This window comes from Pteropus alecto, unplaced genomic scaffold, assembly GCF_000325575.1.
Source record: "Pteropus alecto unplaced genomic scaffold, ASM32557v1 scaffold402, whole genome shotgun sequence".
NCBI classification, from domain to species: domain Eukaryota; kingdom Metazoa; phylum Chordata; class Mammalia; order Chiroptera; family Pteropodidae; genus Pteropus; species Pteropus alecto.
In genome coordinates, this window is record NW_006432940.1 from 437,651 (window position 1) to 444,511 (window position 6,861).

The following is a 6,861-nucleotide window of genomic DNA, read 5'->3' on the forward strand; positions in this document are numbered from 1 at the left end:
TATTGTTTTTCATGTTATTCTGGAACTTCCCTTTCAAGGCCTTCCTTCCCCTACCCCCTGTATCATACATGTGGTAATTTTTAACTTTTACTCAAAGTCTTCTTTGTGACAGAAAGTGTTTTGTGATTATCAGATTAATCATCAGCTCAACAAGTTGTTACTGAACAACAAAATGGGAGAGAATTTGAATTTCTTCCCCAAACATTAGGAAATTTGAATTCTCTCCCTAAATGGAAACAAACTAAATTATTACATAGATGACAAGAAATCAACTTGTTGTATTATAACTAAACAAGATAACTATCCAACCAAAGGAACCAACTCATCTAGCACATACTGCAGGAAATCTTCCAGCTCCCTTATAAGCAACCCATAATTTCCAAAGACAGCCCCTGAGGGAGAATGTCTATATGGGGCAGGGGAGATTATACCTTATAGCCAAACTTCTTTCCCCTCCAAACACTCTTAACCCTAAAATCAGACATACAGGCATGAAACCAAACTCCCTCACTCTCACCCTCTACGTTCTCTTTCTATTTCCTAAAAATGATGTTAGCATCAATTCTACATAATCTCTTCCAGAAAGCAGAAGAAATTGCTTTCTTCCAGAAAGCAATTCTACATAATCTCTTCCCAATTTCTTTTATGAAGCTAATGTTACCCTGTCGCCAAAACAAAATGAAGACAGTCTATTAAAAAGCAAAGCTAAAGATCAATATCCTTTATGAATATAGATGAAAAAATCCTTAACAAAGTATTAGAAAATACAATTCAGCAATCTATAAAAAGAATTATATACACCATGACCAAGTTGGGATGATTCCAGAGATGCAAGGCTGATTCAATATTCCAACATCAATCAACATAATCCACTATATTAATAAACTAAAGAAGAAAAATCACTTGAACATAATCCGGACAGAAAGGCTTTTGACGAAATCCATCATCCATTCATGGTAAAAACTCTTGGAAACACGGAAATAGAAGGGAACTTCCTTGACTTGACAGAGCATTTACACAAACTTATGACATTCTACTTAATGGAGAACAACTGAATGCTTTCCCTGCAAGACTGGGGACAAGGCACCTAGCCAGTAAAATAAGGCAAAGAAACCAAAGGCATATAGATAGTAAAGGAAGAAATAAAACTGTCCCTATATGCAGATGACATGATTGTCTAGGCAGAAAATATCAAAGAATCCACCCAAAACTCCTAGAACTAGTAAGTAGGTTCAGCAAGGTAATGGGAAATAAGATAAACATATAAATATTGCATTAGCAATGATTACCTGAGCAATGAAATAAAAAATACAATACTATACACAATCACTTGAAAAACAACACACTTAAGTGTAAATCTAACAAAATGTGTATTGGACTTGTATGCTGAAAACTACAAAATGCTAATGAAAGAAATCAAAGATCAAAATAAATGGAGAGACATACTGGGTTCATGAATCTTCAACACAGTAAAAATGTCAATTCTCCCCAAACTGATATGCAAGTTTAATACAACTCCTACTAAATTCCTAGCAAAACCTGTTGTAGATATAGATGAGACTATTCTAAAATTTATGTAGAAAAGCTAAAACAATTTTCAAATACAAGAATTAGGAGGAAGTAGTCTATCCAATTTCAAGATTTATTGTATAATTACGGTAATTAAGACTGTGTGGTATTGGCAGAGGGATGAACAAATACAACAATGGAACACAGGAGAGAACCCAGACATTGATCCAAGCAAATATGCCTGACAGATTATTGACAAAGTTTCAAAAGTAATATAATTAATTCAGTGGAGGAGAAATAGCCTTTGCAACAAATGGTGCTGGGACAATTGGACATCCATAGGCAAAAAACCTTGATCTAACTTTCACACCTTATACAAAATTATTTTCAAAATGGATCACAGACATAAATATAAAATGTAAAACTATGTTTTTTTTTAAATTAAAATATAGTCGGCATACAATATTATATTAGTCCGGGTGTACAATACAGTGATTCAACATTTATACACCTTACGATGTGATCAGTCTAGTAACCATCTGTCACCATGCATGAATGCAAAAAAAATGAAACTGGGCCACTTTCTTACACCAACTACAAAAATAAACTCAAAATGAATTAAAGGCATAAATGTAAGACCTGAAACCATAAAACTCCTAGAAGAAAACATAGATAATAAACTCTCTGACATCAGTCTCAGTAACATCTTTTTGGATACGTCACCTCGAGCAAAGGAAAACAAAAGCAAAAGTAAACAAATGGGACTACATCAAACTAAAAAGCTTCCACACAGCAAAGAAAACCACTAGCAAAACGAAAAGACAACCTACTGAATGGGAAAATATATTCACAAATGATATAAAAGATTAAGGGTTAATATCTAAACTATATAAGAAACTCATACAACTTGATAACAAAAAAAATAACCAATCCAATTAAAAAAATAGGCAGAAAACATGAATAGACATTTCTCCAAAGCCAACAGACTTAAGAAAAGCTCAACATTGCTAATCAAGGAAATGCAAATTAACACCACAATGAGATATCACCTCACACCTTTCAGGATGGCTATCATCAATAAATCAACAAACAACAATAGTGTTGGCAAGAATGTGAAGAAAAGGGAACCCTTGTACACTGTTGTTGGGATTGCGAATTGGTACAGGCATCATGGAAAACAGTACAGAGGTCCCTCAAAAATTTTAAAATAGAACTGTCATAGGACCCATCAATTCCACTTCTCAGTATTTATCCAAAGGAAACAAAAACATTAATTTGAAAATATATATACACCTCTATGTTCACTGCAGCATTATTTATAATAGTTTAGGTATAAGACTAAATGTTTTTTAAAAACCTAGAAGAAAATCTTAGGGAACCACAAGTAGGCAAAGATTTCTTACACTTATCTCCATGATCCATAAAAGAAAAATATGGTAAGTAGGACTTAATCAAAATTTAAAATTTTTCTCTCTGAGAGACTGTTTAGAGGATAAAGGGGCAAGCTACAGAGGAGAAGAAAATATTCGCAAACCAAATATCTGACAAAGGACTAGCATCTAGGAGATATAAAGAATTCTCAAAATTCATCAGTAATAAAACCAACAATCCAGTTAGGAAAAAGAAAAAGGGCACAAAGAGAAATTTCACCAAAAAAAAGATATGCAGATGGCAAATAAGCACATGAAAAGATGTTCAACATCACTCACCATTTGGGAAATGCAAAGTAATACGATAAATGAGATACTATTAGACATATCGGAATGGCTAAAATTAAAAACAGTGACTCCACAGCTGCAGAGAAACTGAATCACTTATGAATTGCTGATGTGAACATAAAAATGGTACAGCCTCTATGGAAAACAATTTGGCAGTGTTTAAAAACTAACATGTAACTACCAGATGATCTTGCAATTGCACTCCTGGGCATTTATCCCATAGAAACAGACTTTAGTTCATGCAAAAACCTGTGAACAAATGTTTACAGCTGCTTTATTCATAATAGCTGGAAAAAACCCAAAGTTCTTTGATAGGTGAATAGGTAAACACAGTATGGTACATCCGTACCTTGGAACACCATTTGGCGATAAAAAGGAACAAACTATTGATGAACACAAAAACCTAGATGAATCTCCAGAGAATTATGTTCTGTAAAAAAAGAAAAGCAAAATATTATATACTGTATGGTTCCATTTATATAACATTCTTAAAATTACAAAATTATGGAAGCGGAGGACTAGTGCTTGCCAGGGGATAAGGGTACTCTAAACTGAGTAAAGTTAGGAGAGGTACTCTAAACTTGGATCTCTCTACATTATTTCTTACAACTGCATGTAAATCTATAATCATCTCAAAGTAAAAAGTAAAAACTGAAACAATCTTACCTTCGTTTTCAAAGATGAGTAGAAACTTTCCCCCCAATTTGTCTTTCTCATTGCTTTATGCTTCCTATCAGAATAAGAACAATAATATCTATTGAGCACATTATGTGACAGCCATTCTAATGTTACCTAATTTGATGCTCACATAACATTGTAAGGCAAGTAATATTATCCCCATTTTATATTCGCAGTCTCTAAGGCTTAGAGAGCTTAAATAATTTATACATGATCACACTGTTGGTTATCAAGTGACAAATCAAGATTCACCTGCAGACTTGCCTGGTTCTAAAACCACCATAATATCCTTCGAAGACAATCTGTGTTGAGCATCACTTGAACAGGACTTTGTTTTGGACTGAGAGCTAGGAGCATGAGATTTTAATTGTGTTTTCCCCTCATCCAGTTGTTTTTCTCTTATATCTCATTTCCTACAGTGCTCCTCTATGCTCTAGTGCAGATACAGTTCTTGTATTCCAGAAGCATCACGAGCAAGCTGAGCTTTTTCTGCTTCACTGACTGACCTGATAAAATCCAATATTTCTTAAAATAAGCTTCTAAATAGCTCATGGAATCATTCTTAGGCATTGCCTGCAGCATCCAGAGTTGGTTTTGTTCTTTTGAATCTCTCAGTAAAAGTAGCTGTCTCATCCTTCCCTCCAATCTCCCTATTCTCTGATGATTCTGGGCAGCGGTGGCAATGGTTTCTAAGTTATGTTAATAAGAAAATCCACTCATTATTATAATTAATCAAAAACCTCTCACAGGGGTCATTCCTCAGCCTGTGATACCAAACATCTTGCATTTTCATGGCTTTGAGATGCTAAATTAATTCAATATTAAATTAATTCTATTTGAATTCAATTAATTCAAAATGGAGATGGACGGCTCTTTAGGATGTCAGCCATATAGGAGTCTATAGAGATTCCAGTACACTAAATGCCACACAAAACAGCCTATTCTTCAGCAGTAATCTCAAGAGTCCTTTGGAAAAAAATTGAATGTACATTAGTTATTTACCATGCGCCAGGCACTGTGCTAAGTGTTTTAAATGTGTTAAATGATTTAATCCTCCCCAAATCATCATGAAGTGAGACTTATCATTCTCATTCTACAGATGAGGAAACAGACCTGGAGAGGTAAAATGGCTTACCTCAAAACCACAGGCGAGATGGGGTTTTGAACTCAGTCTGATCAAGAGCCCAGAAAGCTTAATTGTCATGGTTTTCTACTTCATTTAATAAATTTATTTCTATATTTTACTAATTTGCTACCACACGCGTTTGGGGATCATTAGAAGGAAGCCAAAGACAGGAAAGAAAATGGAAGTAAAGTATCAGAGCAATAGTGATTTCTTAATAATCCCAAAGCTACAGAAAGGATGCAAGAACAGTAAAAAGAACTCCAGTATGTCTTCACCAAGTTTCCCAACTGTCAACATTTGACACATTTTCTCTCCCCCCCTGCCATATGTGTGTGCATGTATGCACACACATTTTTTTCCAAATTAGTTAAGAATAAGTTTCAGGCATCATGACCCATTACTGCTATTTCCTAAAGAAAAGGACACTCTCCTACATAATCACAAACTTGAAAAAATTAACTGAGACCATATAATCCACAAACCTCATTCAATTTCACAAATTGTCCTAATAATGTACTTTATAAGAAAAGAAAGTACATAGATCTTCTAGCTCAAGATCCACATGGGAATCAAGTGTTACATTTCATTGGCACTTCTTTTTATTTTCAATCTGTAACAGTTCCTGTCTTTCTTGGTTTGTGGTCTTTGAAAAGTACATGATACTTATTTTGTAGAATTTTCAGTTTGATTTTACTCATGTTTCCTCAATATTAGATTCAGGTTATACATTTTAGGCAGGAATGTCACAGAAGTGATGCTGTGTTCTTCTCAGGTTATCTAAGCAAGAACACAATGTTGATTTATGTCATATTCCTAGTAATGTTAATTTTCACCACTGGGTTGAGGTGGTGCCTATCAAATTTCTTCATTAGAATGTAAGTTTTCTCTTTGTAATTAATAAGTATCTTGTGGGGAGATCCTGTGAGATTACATTATTATTTTATTCCTCATCAAATTTATACCTATTTAGTTCTATAATCTATTGATGATCCTTGACTAAATAATTACGTCTGCTACTGATGATTTCCTAACTCTTATCATTCCTTCTATATTTATCCATTAATATTGTACTAGAAGAGTTTTTCTTTTTCATATATTTAATTTATTTAGTCATTCATTCATTTATACACATTGATTCTTTACAGTCATTTTTTATTTTGATGCTCAATGTGTTCCAATTTTCCTTTAAGCTGGCTACTGTGTCCTTCTGACAAGTCCTCATAATTTTTTATTACTTCCTTGCTTTATGACAAATCAAGATATTGTGAGCTCGCCTTGTTCTTTCCCTGCCCCAGCTCTGGAATTAAGCATTTTTCTAAGAAGGCATGGAATTAACTATTTCTCTAAGACATTTTCTCTTATTAGAGAAAGATATTTAGAAACTAAGATCTAGGTATTAGATGTGCTCTTTGCTACTGGGGTCCCATTACTTTTAGACTCTATAAGCAGACAGAGCTAGAAAACATACACATACATATACAATATACAAACACATCTATCTATCCGCACACATAAATACACAAAGCTATGTCTATTTCTCTCTAGATGACTGATTGATAGATGTACATCTATAAAGATTTCAGTTCCAATCTAACAATATTCTGTTCATTCTCACTTTTACTCTCTCAATGTTTGAATATCCTTTCCTTCACAGTGAAAAATCTGGCTCCCATTACTCTTGATTTACATAGTTAATTGCTTATTTTCCCTGTTTACAAACAATTCTTCTTCTGCACCAACTCCACAGGATTAATTAGTCCAGGCCACCTCCTCTGCCCAGACTATGCAATCCCCACAGGAGTAGATATTTTTACAATGAAGCATGGAAAG